Genomic DNA, 9,490 nt, shown 5'->3' with positions numbered 1-9,490 from the left:
AGTCGGCATTCCAACATACTGAAGAATTTTCCTCCTCCCCATTTATTTATTTGTGCATTCATGTATTTATGTTGGTATGGACTCATGACTTCCTGTTTTATGTAACACCTTATCATTGTTACTGTCATGATTTATATTGAGGCTTAAGTTGTCCTGGACTTGGTCAGTGGGAGCCCAGTAGCATTTTAAGCACCTTTCCTGCATCTAAGGGCAGGGCTTATGTTTGTTTTGCTCACTGCCAATCCCTAGTTGCTAGCACAATACCTAACATATTCTTAAAGAATGAATGAACCCTTCTATAGAGAACTGCAATGATAATGGTAACTTCCATAGATTTTCTGTAGGAAGTAGATTAGCTATAACATATTAAGTTCTTAGAAAACCGGTAACATAGCTGGGCACAGTGGCTCACGTCTGTAATTCCAGCACTTTGGGAGGCCAAGGTGGGCAGATCACTTGAGGTCAGGAGTTTGAGACCAGCCTAGCCAACATGGTGAAACCCCATCTCTACTAAAAATACAAAAATTAGCCGGGCATGGTGGTGCATGCCTGTAGTCCCAGCTACTCAGGAGGCTGAGGCATTCCAGGCTGGGTGACAGAGCAAGACTCTGTCTCAAAAAAAAAAAAAAAAAAAAAAAAAAAAAGAAAAGAAAAGAAAACCAGTAACATTAGTAGCTAATATTTGTTCTCCAGTTACTATGTGCCAGGTGCTGTTCTAAAACTTTAGCTTGTATTTATTCATCACACTGATCCTATGAGATAAGTAACATTGTTTCCTTATTTCACAGAAGAGAAAACTGAGGCTGAGAGGGAGGAAGTATCTTGCCCAAGGTCCCTCAGGCAATAAGCAATGGAACCAGGATTTGAAACCAAGCCTGTCTGCTCCAGAGCCTGCATTCTGACCACTGTGCCATATTGCTTCCAACTATGTCATGTGAGAGGGACAGATAAACTATTGAGTATGAAATAGGAAGGATTTTGATAGATCGAGGCTGGAAAGACATAGGAGGGGTCACCCTGAGGATGTCACACAGATGATGGAGTACAAGGTGTGAAGGTCCTGTCCCCTGAATTGTCCTGCCTACTCAGCTCCCTGGGCATCATCTCACTGACCGAAGCTGTCCTCTGCTAGCGAGGCCCTTCCAACTCCTGTGCTGCTTTCCACCAATTCTGCTGCCTCTACCCTCCCTCACTCTGCCAATAGCTCAGGGTCACAGACTTCACCAGTGCTCCCTGACAGTTAGCTCCTGACCATTCGTCCTTGACTTTCACCATTGACCTTCTCTTAGCACTTACAACTGGTACAATTTTATAGTTATTTATTTTATTAGTCATTTTATGTCTCTCTACCCTGATAGACTCTGAGCTCCGAGAAAACAGCATGTCTACTTTTGTCATCCTTACGTCTCCTGGGTCTACCTGACATACAGTGGGCACTCAGTAAATACTTGTCGACTGCATGAGTGACTATAGACCTTCCCTTTCTCCTCCATTCCTACATTGACTTTTCCCAAGAGTCCTGTAAGAGAGTGTCCCCAGATATAAAGAATGAAGGTGCCATTGATGGTTCAGAGAAGGAAAGGGTCTATTTCCAAAATCCCACACCAGACAAGGGGCAGAGCTAGAACCTAGACCAGTGTTCACACCACCTTGGCATACTCATGTCCCCCACTGCCCCTCACTCAGTTTTTATTCCCAGCCCTATAGAAACAGCTCTGGGCTTCTGGAAACTCATGAAAGGGGACTCGAAGGGTAATTAGTTCTCAGAAAATTGAGGTATTTGGATTCCTAATACTGGTCTTAACATTTATGTGATGGACGTGTTGTTGGTGATTCATGCTGATACCAGGAGTGGCCTCAGAACTCATCTAAAAATGACAGCTACGCTTGGCTGCCCAGTCCTGTGGGTGACTAGAGGAGACCTTTCTGTGAAGACACTCATACCTCCCAGGGAAGGCTGGACCTGCCTGTAATAGTATGGTTCAGGGCTAACCCCAGCAGATTAGGAGATGTGCTTTAAGGGACAGGTGATTTACGGCTGTCAGGAAAGGAGCTTCTGTATTATGTTTGTCGATAAGGCCAAGAAGAGGGTGAATATCAGTTAAAACAGATCACTTATAACCCAAGCAATGACCCAGGGTCAGGGAGGGGGCACCAGGAGCAAGTTTCTGTGTATTAGAGTCACTGAGAGAGGCTGGGTTTGAGGGCTCACACCTGTAATCCTAGCACTTTGGGAGGCTGAGACAGGAGGATCACTTGAGCCCACGAGTTTGAAACCAGCTTGGGCAAGATAGTGAGACTCCATCTCTCTCTTTTTTTAGAAAAAAAATTTTAAAAGAAAAAATCACGGAGAAAGCTAGTTAAATGCAGATTCTTGGACCCTGCCTCAATAATGCAAAAACACAACTTCTATGATGAATTTTTGTCTTTGGTAAGCATTTATCCATCCAAAGTGATGCTGATGTGCACTGGAGTTTGAGAAACAATGTTTTAGAGGGAAGACTACATAACATGACTTGGAATGAAACACATCTAGTGCCAAATAAACAGGTGTGCATACAGGTTTTGTGAAATAATCCAACACTATTTTAGGCAAATAAGTAATTGTTGTGTAATATGTTCTGTGCACAAAATGATTTTGAGTGGTAGTTTTAGTGTGAGTGTTCCATTTATGGATTCCATATGCAAATACATCATGTGTTTTTTAAATGCAGATGCTCTGTTCTTTGGTTTATATATATATATATATCCTGGAAAAGAAACCTTAGTATATGTAATAATAGTTTGCAAGGTCATACTGCTTGATCAGATACCATCCCCATCTTGGTCTGCTCTCAACCCTTGTGGTGGGCTAGGGTAGGGCAATTTGATTGCATTGATATACAAGGGACCTTCCAGGCCAGGAAAGAAAGAGAACCATCTAATGAAATGGAAAAGGTGGAAGAGCATGAGATGGTTTCAGTGGGTATTGGGTGAACTGTTCTTAAATCTCCACTTAAAGAATGATGATTTGGGGGTAGAAAGTCTTAAGGATAATTCACTCCTCCCGTTTATCCTGAAATAGGCAATGTTACAGAATTCTGTATTTTTCATTTATTAAATGCAACCCCCAACTCTAGGACTTTTCATCTTAATCTTCCTCCAGTGGATATATAAGATCATTATAACATGAGGAATTTGGAAGGGCCAACACACTAAGGTATTGAACTGATCCTTACCAGGATGAAAGCTCCCTTCTAGTGAATGTCACTAGCCTGTGATAGAGAGCGAAGGCAGAGATTCTTGTCTCTTTTCTTCACTGTGGTGCTCCCAGCACTGAGAACAATGATGCTTGGCAAATGGCAGGTGTTTAATAAATATTTGTGAAATGGCTGTCATGAGATTCCACAGGCAAAGAAAGTTAGGAGGAGACCTCAAGATGTATACTTTTGAATTTAGAGTGAGAATCACATTGACAGGCTGATTTCTTGTGGTAGCCAGCCATATTCATGGACTATGACTGCTGTAATTCACCACGTTGGCAGGATTGGTTCGTTTTGGAGGCTTTGAGGGAAAATTCACTCCGCACCTCTTTCCTAGTTTCTGGGGGCTGCTAGCAATCCTTGGCATTACTTGGCCATCTACGCGTATCACTCTTTATCTCTACCTTTATCTCCACTGGTCTTCTTTGTCTGTGTCCTCTCTTAGGGCGTTTGTCATTAGATTTAGGGCCCACCTGGATAATCCAGGATGATCTAATCTTGAGATCGTTAACTTAATTATGTTTTCAAAGACCCCTTTTCCAAATAAGTTCACATTCACAGGTTGTAGGTGGATATACCTTTTGTAGGGAGATAGAGGAGCAGTGGCACCATTCGATCCCCAACACCAGCCTTCAAGATGGCCCTAAGGATCCCTGCATGCTGAAACATTGTTCTCAGTGCTGGGAGCACCACAGTGAAGAAACAGACTATTTATGTAGTCTGTTTTCACAGTGTGCAAGTGTTGACCTGTGTGACCAGTAGAATACAGCCAGCTACTATGTAATGAGCAGCTCTATGGAGAGATCCACATGGTAGAAACAAAAATCTATGGCCAACAGCCACATGAGTAACCTTGGATGCAGATCCTCCCACTCCAGGCAAGCCTTTAGTTGACTACAGCCATGGCCAATATCTTGATTGCAATCTCATGTGAGACTCTGAGCCAGAATCTCCCAAAAGAGCAGCCCCCAAATTCCTGTAATACAGAGACCGAGAGATAATACGTTTATTGTTTTAAGACACTAAGTTTGGTGTAATTTGCTGTGCAGCAATAGAGGAAAAATGGAGATTTTGGTACTAGGAGTGGGGTGTTATCATAATAACTACCTAAAAATGTAGGAATGGCTTTGGAACTGGGGGGTGGGCAGAAGCTGGAAGGACTTTCAGGATAGTGTTAGTGACAATCTAAATGTTCTGAAGAAACTGTTTATAGAAGCATTGTACCTTTTGTGGAGGCTGCCAGTGAGGGCTCAAAAAAAAAAAAAAAAAAAATGAGGAGAATCCTACCCAAAATTGGAGGAGAGAAAATCCGTACTACGTAGAGGCAGGAAGTTTATCAACACTGTTAAACATAAAGAAGCAGGGACTTGATACATTTGATAATTCTAAGCCTGTCCAGATGCAAACAATGCTAAAAATAAGAAATACATTTGAGCAAAGATCAAATCAAGGTACTGACTTAAAAAAAAGGCTAAAAATGAAGTATAGGATATGACTTTCAGATCTTTTGTTAATATCTCAGAAGCATTTAAGGAGGAGCCTCAAAATACTATTCAAGCAGACAGAATGTCCTCTAATATTTTAAGGTGCCTGACAGATTTACTCAATCAAATGATATAGCTACTAAGAAGCTCAAGGGTGTTGTGTCTCACCAGAAGCCCAAGGCAGAGAAGGGTTTATCTCAGATTTGTGTGTTTGACTTTGTATAATAGTGTAAACCCTAATAAGATTCACAAGAGACCCAGACAGCTTTTAAGTTGGTTATATCAGGAAAAACACCACTCCCTTGATCTGAAAAGGACAGAGAATGTACCAAATAAAAAGAAGCATTTGGGCTCTCAAATTTATACAAAGCTACTGATCTGCAAACATGTGCTGCCTGCCATAAAAAGGAAAGGATGACTCAGAGGGGGGAACTAGAAGGTGCAGCCAAGGGCCATGGAGAATCGCTTCTTGACAGGAGTAAGACCAAGTCTTAATCAAGGAACCTACAACATTTGCCCAGTCTGGATCTTAATTAATTAATTAATTGCTATGCAGTGACTCCTTTGTGCCTCTCATTTTACCTTTTTTGAATAGGACTGTCTATAGTTGTTATTCTATGCCTGTCGCATCATTGAATGTGGTGTGTATAGGGGGCAAGATAATTTTTCTCTGTAGTGTATCAGTCTACAGATTGAGAAAACTGTATTCAAGCAGCTATCCTTGAAGAACTACACCCTAGAAGCCTCATCTATACCTGGACTTGATTTAGATGATGAGATTCTGAACTTAAAGCTGATGCTGTAATGGGATGAGACTTTGGGAACCTTGGGAGGAAGTGAGTGTGTCTTCTATGAGAGAGGGATACAAATCACAAGGGACAGAGGGCAGACTGGTATCCAGCTCCACAATATTCCCTGATAATCTCCATCTCCCAATACTCACATCCTCATGTCATTCCCCCTCACAATGTACCAGTGTTGGTCTTCTATGTATATGCTTTCTATTTATATATCCCTTATTTTTATATTTGAATGTATATTTAAATCCTGAAAGGGTTAACAAAACTTCAAAGTCTAAGCATTTGTTAAGGTAATGAGAGCTGGTATAACAGACAGAGCTCCCTGGTATGCACAATACAACTTTATTTCTGGCTCATAAAGTAAAAAATGGGTGTCCTGACCCGTGTGCCTTTCTTCTTCAAGCAGCGATCCAGAGTTCCAGTTTCACCCTGAAGCTCTGCCATTTTCCACGCTGGAGTCTCCGTTTTCTGTGGAAGGGGAAGGCGCAGGGAGGGTCATCTGTAGATGTTTTCCTGGGCCCAGGCCTGGAAGGGGTGCCCTTCATTCCTGCTCATCTCCATTGGCCAGAACATGTCACGTGGACACACCACACTACAAGGAAGGCTGGGAACAGAGGGCTAGTGTGTGCCCAGCGAGAGCAGAAAACAAGTTCGGATGAACACATTATAGTGTGTCATAGGCACGCACCTCTGTACTGTTTGAATATCTTGCATGAGTGAGTAGGTATTACTTTTATAAGAGTAAACATAAATAAGACTGGGTAAATAATCCATGGGCCAGATCCTTCTGATCCCATCAGGACCAGGACAGAGGTGCCTTGAATGGAAATGGCCTCTTGAAAGGCCAGTCCTCCCACTGTGTTCAGGCATTCCTAGCCTGTTATTCAGGCTATTGGACATTTTAGCCAGAGTGAGTCAGTTTCTCCATCCTCATGCAAAGGTGGAAACCAGACCCTGGGCTTTGGTGGCCCCATGAACTTGCTGCTTCTCTGAGTGTAGTAGGTAGAATAATGGCTCCCCACTACGTCCTAATCCCTGGAACCTGTGAATAATATGTTACGCTACATAGCAAGGGGGATTAGGCTGTAGATGGAATTAAGTTTGCCAGTCCAGTGACCTTAAATTAAGGAGATTATCTGGGATTATCTGAGTGTCCAACGTAGTCACAAGGGTCTTTAAATGGGGATGCGAGGGTTGAAGAGTGAGAACCAAAGATATGGCATGGTGAGAAAGACTCAATCACCCATTGCTGGCCTTAAAAATGGTGAGAGGGGCCATAAGCCAAGGAATGCAGGCAGCTTTAGAAGCCGGAAAGGACAAGGAAAGAGATTTTCTTCCTAGAGCCTCCAGAAGGAAATGCAACTCAGCTGACACCTTGTTTTTAGCCTAGTGAGACCCGTTTCAACCTTCTGACATCCTTCTGAACTCTAAAATAATAAATTTATGTCATTTTGAGCCATTAAATTTGTGCTAATTTGTTATAACGGCAATAGGAAACTAATGTACCAGGCATCCTGCCTAAAGATCCCACCTGGGTTGCCTGGAGACATCTCTCCCTCTGAATCTAATAGTAGATTATTAAATTCTAATAGTCTATTCTGGTGGTGGAGTCACCCTGACCTGGGTTTGAATCCTGACCTCACCACCTACCAGCTGTGTGACCTTCAGCAAGTTAATCATCTCTCTGAGCCTCAGTTTCCTCATCTGTAAGATGGGACATCATGCTTGCATATCATGTAGGATACGTTTCCTACTTAATGGACAACCAACAACTGGCACAAGTGTTACTGGATGGGAAGAAAGTTAGTCATCTCTCTAAGCCTCAGTTTCCTCATCTGTAAGATGGGACATCATGCTTGTGCATCATGTAGGATATACTTCCTACTTAATGGACAACCAACAAGTGGCACAAGTATTACCGGTTGGGAAGAGTCCTTCCTCCTCTTGTCTCTAGGAAGCTCTTTTTTTTTTTTTTTTTGAGGTGGAGTCTCGCTCTGTTGCCCAGGCTGGAGTGCAATGGTATGATCTTGGCTCACTGCAACCTCCGCCTCCCAGGTTCAAGTGATTCTCTTGCCTCAGCCTCCTGAGTAACTAGGATTACATTCACCTGCCACCATGCCCAACTAATTTTGTATTTTTAGTAGAGACAGGGGTTTTGTCATGTTGGCCAGGCTGGTCTCAACCTCCTGACCTCAAGTGATCCGCCTGCCTTGGCCTCCCAAAGTGCTGAGATTACAGGCATGAGCCACTGCGCCTGGCCTCTAGGAAGCTGTTGCTCAAGCTGATCAAGGCTTTGGGCTGCCATTTTGTGTAATGTTTTCGTAAGACACTCCTGAAAAGTAATTAAAAGGTAAAAACCCTAACATACTGCAATTTCATAGAGATTGCTATGTGTAAATTTACAAGGATATATAAAAAGTATCACGTAATCAGGAACAGAATTCAGAGATTCTTCTGTGGTCCTGGCAAGGCACAGGCATCAGAGGGCCCAGAAGGCTCCCTCCCAGGCTTACCCACTGTCAAGGTCCCATCTGCACACACCTAAGGTAGGCTTCGTTCCTTCTTGGGCAGGGACGAACTGGTTCTCCCATCTTCCCGTCCCTTTGAGGTGGGAAAACGTGTTTTTCTCTCCCTGCTTGAGACAAGGCTCACTGGGATTGATGGAACACCTCATCTGCTTAATGCTTCAAAACCCCAGCGAAATAAAATTTCCTGATTCACCTGAGAAGGTGGGGTTTTTCACCAATAAGAGGGAGAGCTGCTCCTCTCCCAGTTCTGCGTTCTTCACACTCTCCAGCGTCAACTGGTCGGGTAAGGGGTTTTCATTTTTTAATTACCTGGCTCAACCTCAATGCTGATGGGGAGGGGCTGTGACTGGGGTTTTGTTGGGAAAGACTTGTGGCACTAATTATTGTTGTTAATGTTCCTGGATAAGGAATGCTTCCAATTGTTTTCCCTTATATCTGGGTAAGGGGCCCGGGAGGTCCCTTCATAAACGGTTCTGGAAGGATTTTTATGCCTGGCCAAAGTCAAGTTACTTCTGGTTTCTACTTCATCAAAACCAAATCCACAGCCTGGGTAACATAGCAAGATAAATAATTTAAAAAATGAACTAGTGGTGGTGGCACGTGCCTGTGGTCCCAGCTACTTGGGAGGCTGAGACAGAAGGACTGCTTGAGCCAGGAGGTCAAGGCTACAGTGAGCTGTGATCACACCACTGCATTCCGGCCTGGGTGATGCAGCAATACCCTGTCTCAAACAAGAAAATAAAGAATAGCGAATTCAGATCAAAGCTTAATGAGCTGTAGTGGCATTTGCATGGAGCCTGGGAGATGAGGCCCCAGTTATTTGTGGCAGTCCTGGCCTTTTACTACAAGAAAAAGAAGCCACTCATAGAGACTTTAGACCACCTGAGGTGTCCTTTGTTTGATCTACATATTAATGTAAAGTGGACATTTTTCAGAACATTCTCATTTTATGCCCTGAATGGTAAGTCTCTGTCATGGCAAGCTGAGACCACCACAACTTGATGTCATCTCTGTAAAATTCACATGCTTCATTTCTAATTATAAAAGAGATACTTGTTCATTGATTAACAAATACCTATTTTATAATTAGAACATTAGAACGTAACATAGAAACATTGTAGAACGTATGATAACTACCAAAATGAAAAAAAAAAAATCACCAATGTACCTCTCCTGCAAATATTTTGCAGTTTTTTTCTTTTCAGTGCAGTGGTGTGATCATAGCTCACTGCAGCCTTGAACTCCTAGGCTCAAGCAGTCCTCTCTCGCATTCTTGAATAACTGGTACTACAGGCACATGCCATCATGACTAGCTAATTTTTTTTTTTTTTTTGAGATGGAGTCTTGCTTCGTCGCCCAAGCTGGAGTGCAGTGGTGCGATCTCAGTTCACTGCAACCTCCACCTCCTGGATTCAAGCGATTCTCCTGTCTCAGCC

Source organism: Macaca thibetana, chromosome 14 (assembly GCF_024542745.1).
Source record: "Macaca thibetana thibetana isolate TM-01 chromosome 14, ASM2454274v1, whole genome shotgun sequence".
Lineage (NCBI taxonomy): Eukaryota > Metazoa > Chordata > Mammalia > Primates > Cercopithecidae > Macaca > Macaca thibetana.
This window is presented reverse-complemented; position numbering follows the sequence as displayed.